Below are 27,274 nucleotides of genomic sequence, written 5' to 3'. Positions count from 1 at the left end.
TTCCTAATTTAAGAGGACCTTCGCCGGGCTAGAACGTCAGGGATTCGCAGCAGGGGGTGGGCGGGTCTGGGGAGATGGGCGGTTCGCGCCGGCGAGGGGTGGTATCAGCTTTTTACAGTAGCTTGGCTCCCGGAGTGGTGTCAGAGTGAGGGCCTCTTGGTCTCGGCGGGGAAAGGGTTAGCTGAGAATCTTTCGGGGGGCGGCGGAAAGAACCCGACCCCCGCGACACCCTGGAGTGGGGCCCAAGAAGCTGATCCTCAGGTTTGAGGCGCCAACACTTCTCTTTCGGCAACTCTGTTGTCGCGAGTTTCTCTTTCTTCTGGTTCCTCTTTCTCTGCTCCATTCCCGGACAAGTCGGACGTAAACAACCAATAACTTCAGTTGTAACCAGATACCCCCCTTGCATGGAATTGTCCGACTTTATGTAAGCAGGATTCTAAGGTCAAATCATTTGACAGTTTAGGGTGCCATTGCAACCTCCCAACTAAATTACAGCTGAAGTTTGAATATAAGTGCCCTTGGTATTTGATGGCAGCTGGCTGTTTTTAATTTTCGGAATGGAACAGTTTTCGTATAAGGTATCCCTCCCTGCTTTCTTCTTCCCTTAAGTTGAACAGCATTTGGAACAAGAGGGAAATAACACACAAATATCGGTGCAATCCTGAAAACCTTTTTCTCTCTATTACTACATTCAGAGCCTCCCCTCTGCCCGGCCCAAGCTACTCCCAAGTCTGTACCTCTCCTCATCAGTTGGGCAGACCTCTTACCGCTGGGCTGCAAACCAGTGCTGCCTCTGCCTCTACAAGACAGATAAATACGGCGTCAGACTCTTTTTTTTTTTTTTTTTTTGAGAAGAGTCTCACCCCGTCGCCCAGGCTGGAGTGCAGTGGCGTGATCTCGGCTGACTGCGACCTCCGCCTCCCGGGTTCAAGCGATTCTCCTGCCTCAGCCTCCCGAGAAGCTGGGATTACAGGCGCCCGGCACCACGCCCGGCTAATTTTTTGTATTTTTAGTAAAGACCGGGTTTCACCATCTTGGTCAGGCTGGTCTCGAACTCCTGACCTCGTGATCCACCCACCTCGGCCTCCCAAAGCGCTGGGATTACAGGCGTGAGTCACCGCGTCTGGTCCAGACTCTTTTGATTAGGAATGTCAACTTAACCTTTTCTGGATGGCAGTTGTTTTTAAGCTAGGATAAGGAAAAGAAAGGCAAGAGAGCTGATAACTATGGCTCCTGGGTAAGCACAAGCCCTTTGGAGGTCTCAGGAGGTGGGTGTGAATTAAGGCCCACCACTTAAGGCCCACCACTTAAGGCCCTGTGACCTTGGGCGGGTCTTGAAACTTGTGTTTCCTTCTCTCTAAAACGAAGCTAATAATTTCGACTTTGAAGGATTGTTATGAAGGTTAAATAAAACTATATAGGAAAATTCCTAACAATGTGCTCCATACTTATTAATAGTTGAGCTAAAAAAGTTCTTGCCTTCCATTTTCCACTGAAATAGCATTCCCAGCTAAAACTTACTGTGAAACTAAAGGCAAAGCCAACAGCCGCTATAAAACAGAATTTTAGTGTGTGTGTGGGAAGCACAGGGCCTAGTACAGAAGCAAGGTTGGATGAGGATGAATGCAATGACAGCCTGCAGCTGCCTGATTTGGAAGGAGTAAGGTTAGCTGCTCCAGTCAGCCACACATTTCATGGTCTGGCCTTCATAGTTTTCCAGGAGGGGAAGAGGAGGCCTTGTCTCTAAAAGTAATAGCTAATATTTATTAAGCAGTTATTATATACCAGGCATTCTGCCAAGTGCTTTACACACAGCATCTCATTTAATCCACACAATAATCTTACCAGGTGAGTCTTACTGATATCTTTTTAAAAACTTTTATTGTAGAAAATATCTGCTGGGCACAGTGGCTCAAGCTTATAATCTCAGCACTTTGGGAAGCCAAGGCAGGGCAGATCCCTTGAGCCCAGGAGTTTGAGACCAGCCTAGGCAACATGGTAAAACCCTGTCTCTATAAAAAAATACAAAAATTAGCTGAGCATGGTTGTGTGTGCCTATGGTCCCAGCTACTGGGGAGGCTGACATGGGAGAATAGATTGAGCCTGGGAGGTCGAAGCTGCAGTGAGCCTTGATTGCACCGCTGCACTCCAGACTGGGAGACAGAGCAAGATCCTGTCTGAAAATTGAAAAAAAAAATCAAGTATTTATTTAGAAATAGACAGAATATTTTAATGAACCCCTCTATCTCCATCACCCAGTATCAACAGTTGTCAGCTCATGGCCAAACTTGTTTCATCTCTATCCCATCCATTTCCCTCTTCCTTATTTTGAGGCAAATCTCAGATATTATATTACTTTATTTGTAAATATTACGGTATGTATCAAAATGTCAAAAAATAACACCAAAAATCCTCCAATACCATGTTACTCTATAATTATATCTAAACACATTTAAAATGATTCCTTAATATTATTAGATATCTAATCAATGTTCAAGCCTCCCCAGTTGTGTCAAAAATGATTTTTTTAGTTTTTTTTTTCAAATCAGGTCTAAACATGCACACATTGCATTTAGTTAATATACCTCCCAAGTGTCTTTTAATCTATAGGTTCCTCTCTCTCTTTTCCTTTCCTTGCAATTTATTTGTTGAAGTCAGTCAGTCATTTCTTCTGATATCCCCCTCCCCCCAACCCCCCACCGTGTTTTTTTAACAGACAGGGTCCCACTACGTTTTCCAGGCCAGACTCCAGTTGCTATTCACAGGTGGGATCATAACGCACTATAGGCTCAAACTCCTGGTCCCAAGGGATCCTCCTACCTCAGCCTCTCCAGTAGCTGGGACTACAGATGCACAGCACAGCCCTCAGCTGATATTCTTTTATATTTAAAGTTTTAATTAATTAATTAATTAATTAATTTAGAGACAAGGTCTCACTCTGTCACCCAGGCTGGAGAACAGTGGTGCAGCCATGGCTCACTGCACCCTGACCTTCCGGGCTCAATGGATCCTCCTATCTCAGCCTTCCAGGTGGCTGGTACTACAGGAACATGCCACCATGCCCAGCAATTTATTTATTTGTTTACTTTTAGTAGAGACAGGGTTTCGCCATGTTGCTCAGGCTGGTCTCAAACTCCTGGGCTCAAGTGATCCACCCGCCTCGGCATCCCAAACTGTTGAGATTACAGGAGTAAGCCACTTTGCCTGGACTTATTCTTTCTATAAATAAAGAAACTCAGAGAGGTTAAAGGAATTTAGTAAGGGATAGAAAAGGAATTTAGTCCAAGATATGACTGATTCCAGAATCCAAGCACTTAATGGCTTTATTATATTCTCTTTAAATCAAGTGATGAAAAGCAAGGCACAGAAAAAACACAATCACTCATAAAAGATTTCAGAACATGCATGACTCCCCTAAGTAACCAGTTCCTTTACCAAATACCCATGGAAAACTGTTCACTTAAAACCCAGGCAAGGCTTGAAATGCGGGAAGAGAAATTGAAAACAGAATAACCCAGTATCCTCCTTATGTTTTGAATCTGACTAAATAAATCCTGCATGCAAATATATCCATAACGTAAAAGAATTTTTACTTCCAACAAATATTTAGCAAGGCAAAAACATTTCTTAACAAATCTATCAGTTTTTTTCTCCCTTTTTCTTCTTTTCTTCCTGATCTCCCTTTCCCTCTTTTCTGTATAGCTAAGATAAGGAGAAAACATCTCTTTCAAGCAATTATTTTAAAATACCAGTCAAATTAATAATTTGGTAGTTTGATATGTGATATCTGGCTTTTGTTATGGTAGTTTTGAAACCACAGTTACCCTAGCAACTGAATACATTTTTTCTTTAAAAAAATTTTAGCTGTCTGAAGGAGAAAAAAAAAAAAAGAAAACTTCTTGCCAGAATTTTCCCATAATAGCTTCCATTAACTGCAGTGACTTCTATTGGAGAGGCCAGCACTGCTGTCTCCTGCTGTCACCAGTCATTCACTGATCTAGCAGATGTTTTGTTTGATAAGGCCAATTTGACCTTTATAAAACATTTATTTTTTTCACCTCCAAGGAGCAAATACCAGTAAGGATGGATTCAACGTCTATCACTGGATATCATACAAGGGCCTCAACCTGCCAGTGGAGCTTGTAGGTGAGAAGAAAAACTAAAACAAATCCAAAGGCTTCATTTATTTTAAAAAGGGGAAAAAAGAAAAAAAGAGGAGGGATGGTTAAAGGGTATTAGAACAGTCCCTAAAAACTTAGCAAAAGGCCGGGTGCGTGGCTCACACCTGTAATCCGAGCACTTTGGGAGGCCAAGGCTGGCGGATCACCTGAGGTCAGGAGTTCGAGACCAACCTGGCCAACGTGGTGAAACCTCATCTCTACTAAAAATACAGAAATTAGCCAGGTGTGGTGGCGCACGCCTGTAATTCCAGCTACTCGGGAGGCTGAGGTGGGCGAATTGCTTGAACCTGGCAGACAGAAGCTGCAGTGAGCCGAGATCATGCCACTGCACTCCAGCCTGGGCAACGGACTGAGACTCCATCTCAAAAAAAAAACAAAAAACAAAAAACTTAGCAGGAGGAAAAAGTGAGCAGAAGAGCCAATAGTCTATTATAGAATCTTTCTGGCAATACCTAGTAACTGTGCAGTTGCCAAAGAAGGCAATGATGCTAGTTAATGAGAAAAAGGAAGAAGAAAGGGGGTGATGCACATTGCATTGAGTTTTGTAGATTTGATAAACCATGGGTTGTCTTTTTTTTTTTTTTTTTTTTTTTTGAGACAAAGTCTTTCTCTGTTGCCCAGGCTGGAGCACTGGAGTACAATGGTGCAATCTTGGCTCATTGCAACCTCTGCCTCCCGGGTTCAAGCGATTCTCCTGCCTCAGCCTCCTGAGTAGCTGGGATTACAGGCACGTGCCACCACGCCCAGCTAATTTCTGTATTTTTAGTAGAGACGGGGTTTCACCATGTTGGTCAGGCTGGTCTCGAGCTCCTGACCTTGTGATCTGCCTGCCTTGGTCTCCCAAAGTGCGGGGATTACAGGCATGAGCCAATGCACCCAGCTCATGGGTTGGCATTTTAAGGAGGTGAAGTAGGTAAGACTCAGCAAGGAAAAAAAGGTATACATTAGGACTTCTGGGAGCAACTAGACTCTGAATGTTGGCGAAAATATTTACTTCCCTCTGAACAAAATCCCCTTCACAGTCATGCTTGTAATGCAGATAGCTCTAGGTTTCTTTTCTTAAAAACACACACACAAACTGATTTTATAAAAATATCCATATCCTTTCTCTTGAATAGAAGGTTTTAAGACCTGGAGCTATAGTGTGGGTAAGTCAATAGATGGCAAAAGAAGTATGGGGTGGTTCTGCCCCTGTTAGTAAGACACTGCCTTTCATGGGCCTCCTGGGGCTCATTTACTTAGTCATTCTGCAGAGGACCAAAAGAAGCCAAAATCCAAAACAGGAGGTTATTCTTTCAATATAGCAGTTCAACAAAGTTTGAAAGAATGAAGGTTCTCATCCTTGGGATTTTATTTTAGATTGCCCTACCTACCTAAGTATAATATTTTGACTTGAGGAATTATATTTTGACCAAGGCAAGAACCAAAAAAACAGAAAGAGAATCAACTCTTTTTGCAGAAAATGTAATTTTTCTATACTAAACTCACCCCGCACTAACTCTCTCTCCCTGTCTCTGTGTTTATGTGTGTGTGTATACACACACACACACATATATATATACACATATATATATATTATATAAAGTCCTAATAAGCACATTTTTTAAAGCAAAATGTAAAAGAGAGCAAAACCAGCAAGATCTGTTAGGACTTTTTCTTAACTACTTAAACTTTATTAAAGGAACTTGCTCCTCCTTTGTTGACCATCTGCAAGATGCTATACCTGGGTTACATTTTCATTCTTGAATCCCACCCTTATGTAAGATCTAAAACTGGAGAAGAATGGCTCTCCAGAGGAAAATCTTGACACTTTTAGCATAAGAAGGGGTGCTGGGTTTTGGGAAGAGAGAAATAGAAATATTAACTACAGATAGCAAAAAAGAAAGACAAATTAATATTGATTAATTAGAAGAGCTGAGGAAATCTGGAATGAAAGATTACTCTGAAGTATTTAACCACCAGTGACAACAGACATTACTACCAGAATTAGAGAGCTGTGTAGTAAATTCAGTTCTTGTTTCCAGTCCTTATCCCTTTTCTTTTCTGTTTTAACATGCTCTTTATTTTGAAATATAATTAGAAGCTTACAGAAAAGTTGCTAGAATCTTACAAAGAAACATTCCTGTTTATCTTTTAGGAGATTCGCCAGGTTTTAACATTTTGCATCATTTGCTTTGTTACTCTCTCAGAAGATTCAGATTTTCAAAGAAGACATGGGTTTGGTTTGAGACCAACTAAGTTTGAGAGAATGGTGGAATGTCTAAGCAGAAAAGCTCGGCCGGGTGTGGTGGCTCACGCCTGTAATCCCAGCACTTTGGGAGGCCGAGGCAGGTGGATCACCTGAGGTCAGGGGTTCAAAACCAGTCTGGCCAACACGGTGAAACCCTGTCTCTACTAAAAATACAAAAATTAGCCAGATTGCGCCCCTGTAATCCCAGCTCCTCAGGAGGCTGAGGTGGGAAAATTTCTTGAACCTGGGAGGCAGAGGCTTCAGTGAGCCAAGATCATGCCACTGCACTCCAGCCTGGGCAACAGAGCAATACTCCATCCCAAAAAAAAAAAAAAAAAAAAGCTCAGCAGACTGAGAGTCAAGGATCTAGAACTCAAGAAAGAGACTACTTAGAAAGATAACAATTTGAAGAAAAAACTAAGTGGGACTAATTTGTTTGAGGACATGGATTTTGAGGAAAAGGCTAATTCTGAAAGGCAAAAGGTCTTAATTCTGGCCAATGAAAAGGCATGTGATTCTATTAATATATGAATTGTAACTTTTTCATATCTTGGTTCCCTTTAGGGTCATTTGCTATTATTCTTCTTTCACATTTGAAGACTACTTTGAAAATACATGAGGCTTATTGTATGGTTTTATCCAGGGGAAATTTATAAGAAATTGAGAGTATTGTCATTAATATGGCTTGTAGGTAACATATATGTCCCAGTTACCATTATTGTGTAACAAATTACCTGAAAACTTAGTGGCATAAAATGACCATTTTATTATGCTCACAGATTCTCTGGGTCAGGAATTCAGATTGGGTACAGTGGGTATGGATGATTGTCTTCACTCCACCATATCTGAAGCCTCAGTCAGGAAGACTCAAAGGCTGTGGGTAATGCAACGATTGGGGGCTGGAATCATCTGGATATGACTTCACTCACTTATCTGGCAGATGATGCCGGTTTTTTTTTTTTTTAGATGGAATTTCGCTCTTGTTGCCCAAGCTGGCGTACAATGGCACAATCTCGGCTCACTGCAACCTCCGCCTCCCAGGTTCAAGCGATTCTCCTGCCTCAGCCTCCCGAATAGTTGGGGTTACAGGCTTGCACCATCATGCCCGCTAATTTTGTATTTTTAGTAGAAACAAGGTTTCACCATGTTAGCCAGGCTGCTCTCAAACTCCTACCGTCAGGTAATCTGCCCGCCTTGGCCTCCCAAAGTGCTGGGATTACAGGCGTGAGCTGCTGCACCCAGCAGCATGCTGGGTTTTAACCAGGACACTTATCATGTGGTCTCTGCATGGGTGAGTGTGGGCTTCCTTACAGCATACAGCTGAATTCCTGTATTGTCCTAAGACAGCAAGATGAAACATGGCATTTTTGTGATCTAGCCTCAAAATTTACGTAACATCACTCTCCAGTACTCTTTTATTGAGACAGTCGCAAGTGTTTGCCCAAGTTTAAGGGGAAAAGACATAAACTCCACTTATCCATAAGACAAATGTTAAGGTCACATTATAAAAAGAGCACTTGGAATAGCAGATACTATTTCAGCCACTTTGGGAAAATACAGTCTGCAATAAAACATATATGAACACATAAAGGGAGCATCTAACAGAGTGCAAAGAATAGGCATCTGAGAGTTATTTTTCACTGTCTATGGTGGTTGAAATTTAAAGTATTTCCTCAAAGACTAAGATATAAAGAAGAATTTTACATATCCCCTATGCCTTCTTTATTAGGAATTATTTTCCATAAATGTCTTGAAAGTGTAAGATTTGCAGTTTTTTGTTTTTTATTTTTATTTTATTATTATTATTATTTTTGAGACAGAGTCTCACTCCATCACCCAGATTGGAGTGCACTGGCTTGATTTTGGCTCACTGCAACCTCCACCTCCCACGTTCAAGCGATTCTCATGCCTTAGCCTCCCGAGTAGCTGGGATTACAGGTGCACACCACCACACCAGGCTAATTTTTCTACTTTTAGTAGAGGCAGGGTTTCATCATGTTGGCCAGGCTTGTCTCGAACTCCTGACCTCAAGTGATCCACCTGCCTCGGCCTCCCAAAGTGCTGGGATTACAGGTGTAAGCCACCATATCTGGCCGCAGTGTTTTGATTAACATTTTGGTCTTACATGTACAACTTAGTGCATTGCAATTCTTTAAACATCTCATCAGCAAATGAACAGCAGCTCACAAGGTGTCCAGAATTACAAAATCTATAGGAGTTTCTCATTTGGCCCAAAATTGAGGGTGCTGATCTAATAACTCGATCACTCACATCTCTTTAAAATAAAAGTTAATAGATTGCTTTAATAGAGAATTATTAATCATAGAAAAAATATTCAATCTGTCAGGTGTGCATTCTTTTTTATTAGCTCCCATTTCATTACATAATTCAAAGGTTTGGAATATTGGAAATCAGCCTGCATCTTTGAAAGAAACCTTAAGACTTTTCTTTATTACCGCAAGTATTTTTCTCTTTTCCTTTTTTAAATATGAAAAGAGACTGAGGAAATGTGCTAATGTTTGGTTAATAAATTAAAAACCTATGTTTAAATGCTTTAATATCCTGGTCCTATTTCACTGTGTCATCAGGGGTTGCTTTATCAGCTGTAAAATTACATAAGAAGCCTTTTAAATGTAGACCTGTTAACAATATTTGAACTTGTGTGCGTATACTGTGATCTTCTAATAATGACTACATCAATGGTGACAGCTCACTGTAGCTCACCAGCAACAGCTCTGTAATTGCTGATGTATTTTCAGAGATCAGAGAAGGTAACAAGGCTGGGCTTTTTCCAGCATTCAGTGATTGTTACTCATTCAATATTTCAGATCTTTTCTAGTCTTCTCCAAATCCTTTTTTGCGAACCATATGAACAAAACATTACTCTTTTTTTTTTTTTGAGACAAGGTCTCATCCTGTCACTCAGACTGGAGTGCAGTGGCGCGATCACAGCCCACTGTAGCCTCAACCTCCCCAGGCTCAAGTGACCCTCCCACCTTAGCCTCCCAAGTAGCTGGGACTACAGGCACATACCACCATGCCCGGCTAATTTTTGTAATTTTTTTTAGAGTTGGGGTTTTGCCATGTTGCCCAGGCTGAGCTCGAACTCCTGGGCTCAAGTGATCAGCCTCGACCTTCTAAAGTGCTAGGATTACAGGCGTGAGCTACAGCACCTGGCCAGAACACTACTTTTAAAAACCAAGAAACTGCTATATTTGAGTAGCCAATCAATTAAGAAGGCAGAGGAGATGTTGATTATATAGCAAGGACAGACCTAAGGGAAAGGAGTTTTGAAAGTTGAACATTTTTCATTTTAAAACATTAAGTTTGGCTGGGTGCTATGGCTTATGTCTGTAATCCCAGCAAATCACAAGAGAATGATTTGAGGCCAGGAGTTCGCGACCAGCTTGGGCTATGTAGTGAGATCCCATCTCTACCAAAAAAAAGAGTTTTTTTAAAATTAGGGTGACATGGTGGTGTGCGCCTATAGTCCCAGCTACTCAGGAGGCTGAGGTGGGAGGATCACTTGAGCCCGGGAATTTCAGAGTACAGTGAGCTATGATAGCCCCACTGCACTCCAGCCTGAGTGATAGAGCAAGACCTTGTCTCTAAAACAAAACCCAGAAACAAAAAAACATTAAGTTTAATGGAATACATCTCAGTTAACAGTTATGTTAGATGAGGAGGCCTTAGCTCAGAGCAAATCCAGTTTTCTCTGTGTCTAGTTCTACCATAATTGAGCAATGGGGAAAGAAGTATAGAGCAATGTGTAGAAGTTAGGGTTTGTTTGGCTACAGGTTTGAAAGCAATCAGAAACCAAAATACAGAACATTGGCTTGAAGTGCAGAAAAAAGTTTACTTCCAAACTGATATGGTGACTCCGTGGATCATCAGGGATCTGAGTGTTTTTCTCTCCCTCTTTTTTCCCATTTCTTGTGTCATCTATGATTTTTAAAAATCATTTTTTATTTCAATAGGTTTTGGGGGAACAGGTGGTGTTTGGTTACATAGATAAGTTCTTTGGTGGTGATTTCCGAGATTTTGGTGCACCCATCACCCAAGCGGTGTACACTGTACCCAACGTGTAGTCTTTTATTTCTCACCCCCCTTCCACTCTTTCCCCTGAGTCTCCAAAGTGCATTGTATTATTTTTATGCCTTAGCATCCTCACTGAGTGCTTCTCTCTTAATGTCTTACCTATTCTTCTTAGTACACAGCCTCAAAGGTCAAGATGCTTCAGGTCCAGCTACTGTTTCTCTATTCTAGTGAGCAGGAAGGAGAAAGGTCAAAGAAAACATGCCGTCTACCCTTACAAACACTTCCCAGAAACTCAACTCAACAATTCAGTTAACATCTCATGGACTAGAATTTACTCAGAAGCCATATCCAGCAGCGAGGAAGGTTGGGAAATACAGTTTTTATTTCCTGTGGCTGTGTTTCTAGCTAAAAATTCTATAACCAAATACTATGGTTTGAATGTTTTTGTTCCCCTCAGATTTATGTGCTGGAAGCTTAATCCTCATTGCGACAGTGTTGAGAGGTGGGGCTGAATGGGAGGCATTTCAGTCATGAGGGCTCTACCCTTGTGTGTGGATTAATGCTGCTTTAAAAAAAGAGCTTGCAGGAGTGGGCTGTCTCTCTTCTGCTCTTCTGCTACGTGAGGAACAGTGTTCCCCCTCCTCTGGAGGATGCAGAGTTCAAGGCACCATCTTGGAGGCAGAGACCGGACCCTCACCAGATGCCAAAACTGCTGGCACCTTGATCTCAGACTTCTCAGCCTCCAGAACTGTGAACAATAAATATCTGTTTGTTATAAGTTCCCCAGTCTCAGGTATTCTGTTATAGCAGCACAAATGGACTAAGGCACTAAGGAAAAACGGGAGCTAACATATAATATTCCCTGACACAAAATAAGTCTTTTAGGAAAGGAGGGATGATCTAGGAACCAATAAACTGTTGTGAAACAAATTTATATGATCCTTGGTTAGTCAGTGTGTGACCAAATAGCAAAATGATTTTAAACTTTATTCTACCCAAATGAACATCAAGAATTCAAGAATTAGATTTAAATGAGACAAAACATTATTTTTGATGTTATTAAGGGTGAAAGTGGCATTGTGGTGGTGTTAGGAAAATGCCCTTACTTTTAAAAGATTTATATTGAGGATAAAGGGGTGAAATGACATGATCTTTGGCATTTTCTTAAAATACATCTACAGGCCAAGTGCAATGGCCCATGCCTGTAATCCCAGCACTTTGGAAGGCTGAGGCAGGAGATTCTCTTGAGCCCTGGAGTTCGAGACCAGCCTGAGCAACATAGTGGGACACTGTCTCCACAAAAAATTTAAAAATTAACCAGGCGTGGTGGCACACCTGTAGTCAGTCCAAGCTACTGGGGAGGCTGAGGTGGAAGGATTGCTTGAGCCCTGGAGGTTGAGACTGCAGTGAGCTGTGTTCAAGCCACTATATTCCAGCCTGAGTGAAAGAGCAAGACCTTCTCTCAAACAAACAAACAAACAAACAACCCCAAACAAAACAAAAACAAAAAACTTCTACAAAGAAAAAAGGGGGAAGATGAAAAAAATATAGTCAAAATCTTGATAATTGCTAATTTGGGGTTGGGGGCAGTGGCTCACACCTGTAATCCCAGCACTTTCAGAGGTTGAGATGGGCAGATCCCTCGAGTCCAAGAGTTCGAGACCAACCTGGGCAACATGGCAAAAATCTCATCTCTACAAAAAATACAAAAATTAGCTGGGCATGGTGGTGCATGCCTGTGTTCCCGGCTGCTTGGGAGGCTGGGGTGGGAGGATCAGCTAAGCCCGGGAGGTCGAGGCTGCAGTGAGCTGTGGGATCATGCCACTGCACCCCATCCTGGGTGACAGAATGAGATCTGGTCTCAAAAAAAAAAATTTTTTTTAATTGGGGGTATGAGTACATGGGATTTACTGTACTATTATTTTTTATATGTTTGAAATGTTTCTTTTTCTTTTTTTTCTTTTTGAGACGGAGTCTCGCTCTGTTGCCCAGGCTGGAGTGCAGTGGTACGATCTCGGCTCAATGCAAGCTTCGCTTCCCGGGTTCACACCATTCTCCTGCCTCAGCCTCCCAAGTAGCTGGGACTACAGGCGCCTGCCACCACGCCCGGGTAATTTTTTTATAGTTTTAGTAGAGATGGGGTTTCACCGTGTTAGCCAGGATGGTCTCGATCTCCTGACTTCATGCTCTGCCCGCCTCAGCCTCCCAAAGTGTTGGGAGTACAGGCGTGAGCCACTGCTCCCAGCCTGAAATGTTTCATTGAACAAACTTTTTTGAAAATAATCAGGATCAAAATGTCTACATCTTAGTTGGTGATATCAGTACCATGTAACCTTGGCCAATTTAATGTTTCTGTGTTTGAGTTTCTTCATATGTAAAATACAAATAATAATACCTGGCCTATCCAGTTAACAGTGCTGTACTGAAGGCCAAATATAAAAATGCCTGTAAAAGTGTTTCAGAACCTATAGTATAGTGTGATATCAGATATTATTGATAATGTGCTTGCTGTCATTTTTATTAATGTGAGGCCAGAGTCCATGTCCCATTATTCACTGCTATATCTCTAGTGACTGGTAAAATGCCTGACACATAATAGATATAAAATAAATGTTTGATAAGTGAGAACAAAATTAAGAAACAATCCGCATATGAAATTGACATGAACTTGTAAAGATAGAGGAGACCCGGGAAGTCATCCAATAACCTCAAGTTATGTATGAGGAAACTGAGCCCAGAGCAATTAAAGGACTCACCTAACACGACACAGGTGGCAGATAGGAGATAAAGGCACAGTCATCCTCAAAATCACAAGGGAAACACCAGAGACTCCAGGAGAATGTTGCTCCCTTTTTAGCTACTTCAGGAAAATCATGCCATAATATCATGACATCACTTCTTGTTGCAGTCCCAAGGAACAGTGCATTCTCTAGCAGCACTCAGACTTCATTCCATTAACAACTGTTACCAAACAGGAGGCAGTAGGAACTCAAAAATCCTTTTGTCACCTTTTGGTTCCAATGTTCTACAGGGGTAGAGGGAGCTTCTGCTCCCTGGCCTGTGGGTCATATGGTCTTTGTTGCAACTCTCAGCTTTGTTTTTGCAGAACAAAAGCAGCCAGAGAAAATATGTAAATGAATGAGTTTGGCTGTGTGCCAACAAAACTTTATTTATAGAAATAGGTGACCAGCCAGATTTGTTGTAGAGGATTTGATAAGAAGCCAGGACTTACCTAAAATGTACTCCGTTCCAAAGGCCAGTCTGTTCTCCAACTCCTCTCAAACATTATAATAATGATATACATTATAATTCATATATGCTACTAATAAAATGTTATTTTTAAAATAAGGCAAAAGTGTGACTGTCATACAAATATTTTAAAAAGTTAAAAATTTGGCCAGGCATGGTGGCTCATGCCTATAATCCCAACACTTTGGGAGGCTGAGAGGGGTGGATCACTTGAGGTCAGGAGTTCGAGACCAGCCTGGCCAACCTGGTAAAACCTCGTCTCTACTAAAAATACAAAAATTAGCCGGGTGTGGTGGTGCAACTGTAGTCCCAGCTACTTGGGAGGCTGAGGCAGGAGAATCACTTGAACCTGGGAGGCGGAGGTTGCAGTGAGCTGAGATCCCACCACTGCACTCCAGCCTGGATGACAGAGTGAGACTTCATCTCAAAAATAAAATAAATAAAAATAACAAGTCAAAGATTTTATTTAACACACTAATTAGTAAGGAAAACACCAATACATTAAAACCAGTTCAAAGGGGATTAAAAGAACAAACACACATAGAGGCAATCAGGAATGCCGAAATGAATTTGTCAATAGACGAAAAACTGAGCAATATTTACAAGAAATAGAATAATGCTTGGAATCATCTTTTCCACAGAGTGGTCATCAATTTCATCTTCACCGGACACAATTTATTGCCATGTCTATGGACAAGACTCATTTGCATTACTATAAGTTTTTTTTTTTAAAGACAGGGTCTTGCTCTGTCGTCCAGGCTGGAATGCAGTGGTGCCATATCGGCTCACTGCAATCTCCACCTCCTGGGTTCAAGTGATTCTCATGCCTCAGCCTCTTGAGTAGCTGGGGTTACAAGCATGTACCACTATGCCTGACTAATTTTTGTATTTTTAGTAGAGACAGGGTTTTACCATGTTAGCCAGGCTGATCTTGATCTCCTGGCCTCAAGTGATCCGCCTGCCTTGACCTCCCAAATGGCTGGGATTACAGATGTGAGCCACCGCCCCTGGTCTTGCATTACTATAAGTTTTCAACAACTTACACAGTTGCATATAACCATCAGTCTGTGATGAAAACCACAACTCTCCATATAGTCAGATAATTCCAAAGGATCTCTTAGACAACTCCCACTGAAAAGATACCCAGTCATCACCCATTCAGAATTTTCCCTGATAATTTATTATAATTTTTCTTTTCTTTTCTTTTCTTTTTGAGACAGAGTCTCGCTCTGTCACCCAGGCTGGAGTACAGTGGCACTATCTCGGCTCGCCGTAACCTCCGCCTCCTGGGATCAAGCCATTCTCCTGCCTCAGCCTCATGAGTAGCTGGGATTACAGGCACCCGCCATGTAATTTTTCTTAATGCTATTCTTTAATCCAAAGTTTTCCAAAAGTGATAGACATAACACTGGTGATACTGGATTTTAGGTGGCATGGACAAATATTTTTTATCTTAATAAACATATATTTATTTTATAATAGGTTATAAAATCAAAATTAGACTGTCAAACTCATAATATCACAGATACTATTTTTTAAAAACCTCTACCTAGATAGATCACTGAAATTTCAGAACATTATAAATAAGAGATGTTTCTAAAATCCTGTAGAAAGAAAAAAAGTTACTTACAAAGGAGAAAGAATCACGGACGCCGCCGAAGAATCGTTAAAGTTTCTCTTCTCCCTGGCGTCATGTCTAAGTCAGAGTCTCCTAAAGAGCCCGAACAGCTGAGGAAGCTCTTCATTGAAGGCTTGAGCTTTGAAACAACCAATGAGAGCCTGAGGGGCCATTTTGAGCAACACGGAATGCTCACGGGCTGTGTGGTAATGAGAGATCCAAACACCAAGCGCTCCAGGGGCTGTGGATTTGTCACATGTGCCACTGTGGAAGAGGTGGATGCAGCCATGAATGCAAGGCCACACAAGGTGGATGGAAGAGTTGTGGAGACAAAGAGAGCTGTCTCAAGAGGAGACTCTCAAAGACCAGGTGCCCACTTAACTATGAAGAAGATATTTGTTGGGGGCTTTACAGAAGACACTGAAGAACATCACCCAAGAGATTATCCTGAACAGTGTGGAAAAAATGAAGTGATTGAAATCATGACTGACCGAGGCAGTGACAAGAAAAGGGGCTTTGCCTTTGTAACCTTTGACAACCATGACTCCGTGGATAAGACTGTCATTCAGAAATACCATCCTGTGAATGGCCACAACTGAGAAGCTAGGAAAGCCCTGTCAAAGCAAGAGATGGTAAGTGCTTCATCCAGCCACAGAGGTTGAAGTGGTTCTGGAAACTTTGGTGGCGGTCGCGGAGGTGGTTTCGGTGGGAATGACAACTTTGGTCTTGGAGGAAACTTTAGTCGTCGTGGTGGCTTTGGTGGCAGCCGTGGTGGTGGTGGATATGGTGGCAGTGGGGATGGCTATAATGGATTTGATAATGATGGAAGCAATTTTGGAGGTGGTGGAAGCTACAACGATTTTGGCAATTACAACAATCAGTCTTCAAATTTTGGACCCATGAAGGGAGGAAACTTTGAAGACAGAAGCTCTGGCCCCTATGGTGGTAGAGGCCAATACTCTGCCAAACCACGAAACCAAGGTGGCTATGGCGGTTCCAGTAGCAGCAGTAACTATGGCAGTGGAAGAATATTTTAATTAGGACACAAAGCTTAGCAGGAGAGGAGAGCCAGAGAAGTGACAGGGAAGCCACAGGTTACAACAGATTTGTGAACTCAGCCAAGCACGGTGGTGGCAGGGGCTAGCTGCTACAAAGAATACATGTTTTAGACAAATACTCTTGTGTATGGGCAAAAAACTCGAGGACTGTATTTGTGACTAATGGTATAACAGGTTATTTTAGTTTCTGTTCTGTGGAAAGTGTAAAGCATTTCAACAAAGGGCTTTAATATAGATTTATTTTTGCACCCATGCTGTTGATTGCTAAATGTAATAGTCTGATCATGATGCTGAATAAACAACCTTTTTTTCTTTAATATGCTGTTTAAAGTTAGTCTACTCTGAAGCCATCTTGGTAAATTTCCCCCAACAGTGTGAAGTTAGAATTCCTTCAGGGTGATGCCAGGTTATATTTGGAATTTATATACAACCTGCTTGGGTAGAGAAGCCACTGTCTTGAGAAACCTTGGTGTAGTTGAACTGATAGTTACTGTTGCGACCTGAAGTTCACCATTAAAAGGGATTACCCAAGCAAAATCATGGAATTATTGGTTATAAAAATAATTGTTGGCACATCCTATGCAATATATCTAAATTGATTAATGGTACCAGATAAAATTATAGATGGGAATGAAGCTTGTGTATCATCCATTATCATGTGTAATCAATAAACAATTTAATTCTCTTGGAAAAAAAGGAGCAAGAATCAAACAAACATCAGATTTCCTATCAACACTGGATGCTCAAAAACAGAAAATATACATTCAAAGTTTAGAGTGAAAGTTATTTTAAGTGTAGAATTTTATTTCCATTCAAACTTTTCAATCAAGAGTGAGAGTAAAGCACAGTTATTCTCAGAAATGTAATAACTCAAGAAGATTTAACAGCCATATAAATTCCAGGTAAATTAAAAACAAGTGTGATACAGATTTGTTTCCAGCCTAGATGGAGTCACAGAGACCAGATTTACCTTTCTGCCTGAAATCACTGAAAAAATCAGACAAAATCTATGAAACAATGGTTTTTAAGGCACTGGACACGAGACAATGAAGAAGAGTGATCCCTGAGAGATGGGAAGCTAGTCAAGTGAGCCCAGTGATTGTCCAGGCTTAGTGCCTGAGGAGAGTTTCCAGGCTGCAGTGCACGGGGAGTTAAGGCGAAGCCAGGCAAGATGCAGTGACCTCCCGGACTTAAGGAGAAGAGCTGAGAGTTGAAGAGCTGAGAGTTGAAGAGCTGATGCTGGGGAAGATCAAAAAACCAAAGCTATTGGAGTTTGCAGAATAAAATACCAGAGAGAAGAAAGGGTCTCAGAGAAAGAGAGAATCACCAAAACGTCGAGAGGTTCTCCCTCACGTACTCAGCTGACTGCTTATCAGCACATGTACGGGAGAAAACGACACATGAAAAGAACTACTCATAAGAAGCTCGTGTGGGACCAGGAATGGTGCCATTTCCCCCATCCAGACTTGAAAATCTCGTAATTCATGGAGTATTAGGGGAGAGTACTCAGAAGGGTCTTGCCTCCATAGTGGAGGAAAGTTAGCCCTAGATTAAATGCTATTCTGATCTCACCTAATGAGGCTTAAAAGCAAGAACCAAAAGGATCAAACTTTTTCCAGGTTAACTTAGTTGCGTCTCAAAAGCTCAAGGATGTTTACAGGTATATAAAAATATCCAGCACCCAACAAAGTAAAATTTACAATGTCTGACATTTAATTAAAAAAAGACAACTGTAAGGCATGCAAAGAAGCAGAAAAATTATAATGAGAAAAAATCAATTAATCAAAACTGCTTAAAATGGACATAGATGATAACAGTAGACAAGGGCCGGACGCGGTGGCTCACGCCTATAATGCTAGTACTTTGGGAGGGTAAGGTGGGCAGATCCTTTGAGCCCAGGAGTTTGAGACCAGCCTGGGCAACATGGCGAAACCCCATCTCTACAAAAAATGCAAAAATTAGCCAAGTGTTATGGCACATGCCTGTAGTCCCTGAGGTGAGAGAATCACCTGAGCCGGGGGAGGTTGAGGCTGCAGTGAGCCAAGATCGCACCACTACACTCTATCATGGGTAAGACCCTGTCTAAAAAAAAAAAAGTAGGCAAGGGGATTAAAACAGCAATTATAAATGTATTCCTTATATCTCAAAATCTAGAGTAATAGTTTTCAGTAGAGGCATGATTCCCCATCCCTGGTGACATTTGGCAATGTCTGGAGACAGTTTGGTTGCCACAATTTGGGGGTAGTGGCGACACTGGCATGATGTAGGTAGAATCCAGAGATGTTGCTAAACATTCTTCATGCACAGAACAGCCCCCCACGACAAAAAATTATCTAGCCCAAATTGTCAGAAGTGCTGAGGTTGAGAAACTCAGATCTAGAGGAATGATTGAATATGTTAAGTAAAGACATAGGAAATATGAAAAAGATACAAATTGAACTTTTGTATATAAAAATGACAATGACTGAGATTAAAAATACACTGGATAGAATCAATGACAGGTTAGACATTGCAGAAAAACATGAGTGAACTTTAAAACATGTCAATATAAGCTATGCAAAATAAAACTCAAAATATAAGTCTGGGGCATAAGAAAAAAGAAACAGATCATCAGTAAGCTGTGGGACAACATCAAGTGGCCTAACATATATGTTGTTGGAGTCCTGAGGAAAAGGGGTGACAGAAAAAATATCTCAAAAGAAATAAAAGCCATGACATTTCCAAATTTGATAAAAGCTATAAACCAACAGATCCAAGAAGCTCAACAAACCAAAGCACAAGAAATGTGAAGAAAACTACACTAAAGCAAAATCATAATCAAGTCGCTTAAAATAAATTATAAATAAAAAATATTAAAAGCAGCCAGAGGGCCGGGTGCGGTGGCTCACACCTGTAATCCCAGCACTTTGGGAGGCTGAGGTGGGCAGATGACCTGAGGTAAGGAGTTCAAGACCAACCTGACCAACTGGGTGAAACCTTGTCTCTACTAAAAATACAAAAATTAGCCAGGTATGATGGTGGGTGCCTGTAATCCCAGCTCCTCGGGAAGCTGAGGCAGGAGAATTGCTTGAACCCGGGAGGTGGAGGTTGCAGTGAGCCGAGATCGCGCCACTGCACTCCAGCCTGGGTGACAGAGCGAGACTCCATCTCAAAAAAAAAAAAAAAAAAAAAAAAAAAAAAGCAGCCAGAGGAGAAAGAAGATATGATATGTACAGAAGCACAGAGATAATGATGACAGAACATTTCTTGTTAGAGACAAGGTAAACAAAAGAAAATAGTGGAACAACATCTTTAAAGTACTTAAAAAGAAAAAGCTGTCAACCTAAAATTGTATATTAAGATGTCTTTTAAGCCAGGGATGGTGGTGCCTGCCTGTAGTCCCAGCTATTCAGGAGGCTGAGGTAGGAGGATCACTTGAGCCCAGGAGTTTGAGTTCAGCCTGGGCAACATATTTAGACCCCATCTCTAAATAAATAAATATATCTTAAAAATGAAGACAAAATAGAGACCTTTTTAGACATTAAAAAGCTGAAAGGACTTATCACCTGAATATCCACATTACAGAAAATATTAAAGGAAATCTTTTAGGCAGAAAGAACAGCTGGAAATATAAGTCTACCTAAAGGAATAAAGAGCATTGGAAATGGTAACTATGTAGGTAAATAAATAAAATTTTTAACATTATTTCAATATTTTAAAAAGATAAGCCAGGCACAGTGGCTCACGCCTGTAATCCCAGCACTTTGGGAGGCTGAGGCGGGCAGATCACGATGTCAGGAGTTCGAGACCATCCTGGCTAACACGGTGAAACCCTGTCTCTGCTAAAAATACAAAAAATTAGCCAGGCCTGTGGCATGCACCTGTAGTCCCAGCTACTCAGGAGGCTGAGGCAGGAGAATCACTTGAACCCGGAAGGTGGAGGTTGCAGTGAGCCGAGATTGTGCCACTGCACTCCAGCCTGAGCAACAGAGCAAGACTCCATCTCAAAAAAAAAAAAAAAAAAGACGATTGCCTAGCCAGAGAAAGAAATGAAGGGCATCCAAGTTGGGAAGGAGAAAGTCAAAGTCAAATTGCCCCTGTTTGCAAACAACATGATCTTATATATAGAAAACCCTAAAAGTGCCACCAAAAACTCTTAGAACTAATAAAAAAAAATTTAGTAACATTGCAGGATACAAAATCAACATACAAAAATCAGTAGCATTTTTATACATCAACAGTGAGCAAGCAGAAGAAGGAATCCAGAAAGCAATCCAACTTCCAACAGCTACCAAAAAAAATTCATGGGAATAAATTTAACAAAGAAGGTGAAAGCTAAAGATCTTTCTCTATAAACTACAGGAAAACTATAAAACACTGATGAAATAAATTGAAGAGGACACACTCAAAAATGGAAAGACATCCCATGTACATGTTTCCAATATTCTTGGAAGAATATTGTGAAAATGACCATACTATTAAAAGTGATCTACAGATTAAATACCATCCCTATCAAAATATTAATGACTCTCTTCACAGAAATAGAAAAAAAACCTTAAAATTTCTATGGAACCACAAGAAGCCATGAATGGCCAAAGCAATATTGAGCAAAAAGAACAAAATTGGAGGTATCACACTACTGGAATTCAAAATATACTACAGAGCTATAGTAACAAAACAACATGGCACTGGCACAAAAGCAGGCACACAGATGAATGGGACAGAATAGAGAGCCCAAAAATAAATCCACATATTTGCAGTTAGCTTATTTTCAACAAAGATGCCAAGAACATTTATTGGGGAAGGGGCAGTCTTTTCAATAAATGGTGCTGGAAAACTGAATATTTGTATGTGAAAAAATAAAACTAGGCCCCTGTCTCTCATCATATTAAAAAAAAAAAAGCCAGGCACGGTGGCTCATGCCTATAATCCCAGCACTTTGGGAGGCCGAGGTGGGTGGATCACCTGAGGTCGGGAGTTCAAGACCAGCTTGACCAACATGGAGAAACCCCATCTCTACTAAAAATACAAAATTAGCCAGGTGTGGTGGCACCTGCCTGTAATCCCAGCTACTCAGGAGGCTGAGGCAGGAGAATCACTTGAATCCCGGAGGCAGAGGTTGCAGTGAGCCGAGATCATGCCATTGCACTCCAGCCTGGGCAAAAATAATGAAACTCCATCACAAAAAAATGCAAACAAACAAACCTCAAAATGGATTAAAGATTTAAATGTAGGCTGGGCACAGTGGCTCACACTTGTAATCCCAGAACTTTGGGAGGCCAAGGCAGGTGGATCACTTGAGGACAGGAGTTCAAGACCAGCCTGATCAACATGGTGAAACCCTGTTTCTACTAAAAATACAAAAAAATTAGCCGGGCGTGGTGGTGGGCGCTACTTAGGAGGCTGAGGCAGGGGAATCGCTCAAACTTAGGAGGCAGAGGTTGCAGTGAGCCGAGATCATGCCATTGCAATCCAGCCTGGGCAACAAGAGTGAAACTCTTTGAAACTCCATCTCAAAAAAAAGAAAAAAAAACAAAAAACAAAAAAAGATTTAAATGTAAGACCAAAAACTATAAAGACAGGAGAAATGCTTCAGGACATTGGCCTGGTCAAAGATTTTTATGGAAAAGACCTCATAAGTATAGGCAATAAAGGCAAAAACAGACAAATGGAATTCTGTCAAATGAAAAAGCTTCTGCACAGCAAAGAAAACAATCAACAGAGTGAAGAGACGACTTACAGAATGTTAGAAAGTATTTGCAAGCTATTTATCCAGCCAGGGATTAATATCCAGAGTATACAAGGAACTCAAGGAATGCAAACAACTCAACAGAAAAAAATAAATAAATAAAAAATAGGCAAATAAGCTGAATTGATATCTGTCATTCAAGAAGATATACAAATGGCCCACAGGTATATGAAAAAATGTTCAACATTACTAATCATCAGAGAAATACAAATCAAAACCACAATAAGTTCTCTTACCCCAGTTGGAAAGGCTATTATTAAAAACAAAAAACAAAAACAAAAAAATACCCAACAAATGCTTGTAGGGAGGTGGAGAAAGGAGAACTCTTTTTTTTTTGAGATGGAGTCTCTCTCTGTTGCTCAGGCTGGAGTGCAGTGGTCCGATCTCGGCTCACTGCAAGCTCCGCCTCCCAGGTTCACGCCATCCTCCTGCCTCAGCCTCCCGAGTAGCTGGGACTACAGGCGCCCGCCACCGTGCCCGGCTAATTTTTTTTGTATTTTTAGTAGAGACGGGTTTTCACCGTGTTAGCCAGGATGGTCTCGATCTCCTGACCTCGTGATCCACCCACCTTGGCCTCCCAAAGTGCTGGGATTATAGGTGTGAGCCACCGCGCCCGGCGAGAAAGGAGAACTCTTATGCCCTGTTGGCAGCCATATAAATTAGCAGTCATTATGGAAAACAGTGTGGACGTTCCTCGAGAAACTAAAAATAGGCCAGGCACAGTGGCTCATGCCTGTAATCCCAGCACTTTGGGAGGCTTAGGCAGGTGGGTCACTTGAGATCAGGAGTTCCAGACCAGCCTGGCCAAAATGGTGAAACCCCATCTCTACTAAAAATACAAAAAATTAGCCGGGTGTGGTGGCGGATGCCTGTGATTCCAGCTACTCAGGAGGCTGAGGCAGGAGAATAGCTTGAACCCAGGAGACAGAGGTTGCAGTGCACCAAGATAGCGCCACTGCACTCCAGCTTGGGCAACAGAGCGAGACTCCTTCTCAAAAAACAAACAAACAAAACAAAACAAAAAAAACCAAAAACCCCTAAAAATAGAACTACCATATGATCCAGCAATCCCACATCTAGGTATATATCCAAAGGAAAGGACATCAATATGTCAGAGAGATATCTGCACTCTCATGTTTATTGTGGCACTGTTCACAATAGTTAAGACATGGAATCCACCTAGATATCCATCAACAGATGAATGGATAAAGAAAGCATGGTACAGGCTGGGCGCAGTGGCTCACATCTGTAATCCCAGCACTTTGGGAGGCTGAGGCGGGCAGATCACCTGAGGTCAGGAATTCGAGACCAGCTAATACAAAATTAGCTGGGCATGGTGGCGGGCACCTGTAATCCCAGCTACTCAGGAGGCTGAGACAGGAGAATCGCTTGAACCCAGGAGGTGGAGGTTGCGGTGAGCTGAGATCGTGCCATTGCACTCCAGCCTGGGCAACAAGAGTGAAACATCATCTCAAAAAAAAAAAAAAAAAAAAAAAAAGCATAGCACAGCTACTCGGGAGGCTGAGGCAGGAGAATCACTTGAACCCGGGAGGCGGAGATTGCAGGGGGCCGAGATTGGGCCACTGCACTCCAGCCTGGTGACAGAGCGAAACTCCGTCTCAAATAAAAATAAAAATATATAAAGAAAGCATGGTATAGGGCCGGGTGCAGTGGCTCAAGTCTGTAATCCTAGCATTTTGGGAGGCCGAGGCAGGTGGATCACCTGAGGTCAGGAGTTCGAGACCAGCCTGGCCAACATGGTGAAAACCCATCTCTACTAAAAATACAAAAAATTAGCCTGGAGTGGTGGCGGATGCCTGTAATCCCAGCTACTCAGGAGTCTGAGGCAGGAGAATCACTTGAATCTGAGAGGCGAAGGTTTCAGTGAACCGAGATTGGACCACTGCACTCCAGCCTGGGCAACAAGAGCAAAACTCCGTCTCAAAAAAAAAAAAAAAAAAAAGAAAGAAAGAAAGCATGGTGTATATGCACCACAGAATACTGCCATAACAAATTAAAAAATTCTGTCATTCACAGCAACCTGAATGAACTTGGAGGACGTTAGGTTAAGTGAAATAATCCAGACAGAGAAAGATAAATACTGTGTGTTCTTCCTCATACGTGGAAGCTACAAAGTTGATCTCTTAGAGATAGAAAGTAGAATAGTGGTTACTAGAGGCAGAGATGGGTTGGTGGGGAGGGGAAGATAGGCAAAAGTTGGTTGACAGAAGTAAAAGTACAACTAGGTAGGAGGAATAATTCCTGGTGTTCTATAACACTACAGGGAGGCTATAATTAATGATTTATTGTATATTTTCAAATAGCTAAAAAAGCAGATTTTGAATGCTCCCAAAACAAAGAAATGATAGATATTTGAGGTGATGGATATGCTAATTACCCGGACTTGGTCATTATACATTGTACACATGTATCTAAATATCACACTGTACCTCATAAATATGTATAATTACTATGTGTCCATTTAAAATAATAATAAAAGCAAAGAAAACCCAAAATAAAAAAAGATGATTGTTTAAACAAAAGTAATAACAGAGTATGAGGTTTACAGCATATGTGGAAGTAAAATTTGAGACAACAATAGGACAAAGCATTGGTTTGTTTGGAGGGGAGGCTAAGGGGTTCAGCATTGCCCGGGATCTCTACCTGTGACTGAATAGTATGCTAAACTCAGTAGAAGTATTATAACACCTGTCTGGCCCAGAGGCCAAGCCAATTTTCCAATTTGGTAGTTATAAAACCAAGCCATTGTTTTTTTTTTTCTTAAGGAAAACAAAAAGAGCCAGGCACAGTGGTCCACACCTATAATCCCAGTGCTTTGGGAGGCCAAGGCGGGAGGAATGCTTGAGTGCAGGAGTTGGAGACTCACTTTGTGCCAATGTTGCATCGAACAGCTGAATTGCCTAACATTTTTCATTGATTTGATGAATTGTTTGGATATTGTACAGATACAGGATTTAAAATAAATTCTTTCTTTAAAAATTGAATGGTCAGGTGCAGTGGCTCACACCCATAATCCCAGTGCTTTGTGAGGCCAAGGCAGGAGGATAACATGAGGCCAGGAGTTTGAGACTGCAGTGAACTGTGATCGCACCACTGTACTCCAGCCTAGGTGACAGAGCAAGATCCTGTCTCTATAGAAGAAAGAAGAGAGGAGGGAACTGAGGCCCTCAGTCTGGTGATGTTGGTATTGGCTGGGCTGAAGACAGTCCAGAACTCCAGGGCGCTAGCCTTTCAGCCACAAAAAATCCCGTCTCACCCAAGGACCAGAACCCACCGAAAAGATCCGCATTCCCCACGGGTAATTTCGTGCTCCCAAAATGGGATACAAAGTGGTCATATTTGACATTTCTGTTGTCAGAGCCTTGTGGGAAACTTGTGTCAAGAAGCACAAGTTTGGCAGAAGAAGGAGGCAGAAAGTCTTGAGAAGAGTGCATCAGAAAAGACAAAGGAGGAGTGGCCCCTTGAGGTCAAGTGCAGGAGGAAAGGCATCTCCCGGGCTGAGTACTGGCTGGGATAATGGCTTCATAGACATTCATAGCATGCAGCTTCTGGAAAAGATAGAAAGGAAAGCTCTCACAAGGCAGAGTTCACTTCCCAAGGACAGAGGCAAATGGAGCAGTGCGTTTGTGTTTGGACTTTCTGGGGAGCACTGGACGGAGCTGCCAGATTTGTTAAAGGAGCAGACGCACCTGAGAGAATGGCATGTATGCGACACCCTGATTCAAATTACTCCTACATATATTGAGCTGTTTCAAGCCATGAGAATTCAGGATCTGCCAAAGAAACAAATCTCACATTTTCCAGCTAAACTCGGTTGTTTGAAGAACCTGAAATAACTCAATGTGAGTTTCAACTATCTGAAGAGCATTCCTCCAGAGCTGGGAGATTGTGAAATCTAGAGGGACTGGATTGTTCTGGAAATCTGGAATTCACAGAGCTGCCTTTTGAATTAAGTAATTGGAAGCCAGTTGCATTCGTAGATATCTCAGCAAACAAGTTTTCCAGTGTCCCAATCTGTGTCCTGAGGATGTCTATTTGCAGTGGTTGGATATCAGCAACAATAACCTGACTGCCTTGCGGCAAGATACAGGCTGGAAGAGCCGCAGGGCTTTCTCTTGTATAGAAGCAAGTTGACCTACCTTCCTTACCCCATGCTTAACCTGAAGAAGCACACCTTATTAGTCGTCAACGGGGACCACTTGGTGGAGCTTTCAGCTGCTCTTTGTGACTCCTCTACACCTTTAAAATTTGTAAGCCTTATGAAAAATCCCCTCCTTTTTTTTTGACAGAGTCTTGCTCTGTCACCCAGGCTTGAGTGCAGTGGCACGATCTCAGCTCACTGCAACCTCCACCTCCTGAGTTCAAGCGATTCCTCCACCTCAGCCTCCTGAGTAGTTGGGACCAGAGCTGTGCACCACCACACCTGGCCAATTTTTGTATTTTTAGTAGAGATGGGGTTTTGCCATGTTGGCCAGGCTAGTCTCAAACTCCTGGGCTCAAGTTTTCCGCCCGCCTTGGCCTCCCAAAGTGTTAGAAATATAGGCATGAGCCTTGATAAAGAATTTATGAGGCTGGGTGCGGTGGCTGATGCCTGTAATCCCAGCACTTTGGGAAGCCAAGGTAGGTGGATCGGTTGAGGTCAGGAGTTTGAGACCAGCTTGGCCAACATGGTGAGACCCTGTCTCTACTAAAAATACAAAAATTAGTGGGGTGTGGTGGCACGTGCCTGTAATCCCAGCTACTCCGGAGGCTGAGGCAGGAGAATCACTTGAACCCAGAAGGCAAAGGGTGTAGGGAGCCAAGATTGTGCCACCACACTCCAGTCCGGGTGACAGAGTGAGGTTCTGTCTCAAAAAAACAAGAATGTATGAAAGCCTATATTGAAGATCTTAAGGAAAGAGAATCTGTCCCAAGCTATACCACCGAAGTGTCTTTTAGCCTTCAACTTTGATATCATCCATCAGAAGACAGCAAAGTCTCACTATTCTGTGGAGCTTTAAGTTTTTGTGTTATGGGTCATGTCATGTAGGAAGAATGGCTTGTGCTTAAGGACAAAGTCTAGAAACCACTATCATAGTTGTTAAGAAAAGTGATTTTCAAATGTCAAATATATGAATACCTCCCTCCAAAAAATTTTTTAAAAAGAGTAAA

At 41.8% G+C, this 27,274-nt stretch overlaps 2 pseudogenes; both read left to right on the top strand.

Moving 5' to 3' along the window:
* The first annotated feature begins 15,390 nt into the window (after nt 1–15,390).
* On the top strand, nt 15,391–16,434 carry LOC101128549 (heterogeneous nuclear ribonucleoprotein A1-like; annotated as a pseudogene).
* Nucleotides 16,435–25,440: 9,006 nt separating this feature from the next.
* Nucleotides 25,441–27,074, top strand: LOC101128187 (leucine-rich repeat-containing protein 2-like; annotated as a pseudogene).
* Nucleotides 27,075–27,274: the final 200 nt, after the last annotated feature.

This window comes from Gorilla gorilla, chromosome 11 (genome assembly GCF_029281585.2).
Source record: "Gorilla gorilla gorilla isolate KB3781 chromosome 11, NHGRI_mGorGor1-v2.1_pri, whole genome shotgun sequence".
NCBI lineage: Eukaryota > Metazoa > Chordata > Mammalia > Primates > Hominidae > Gorilla > Gorilla gorilla.
Note: the sequence above shows the minus strand (reverse complement) of the source record. Positions and strands in the feature narration are given on the sequence as shown.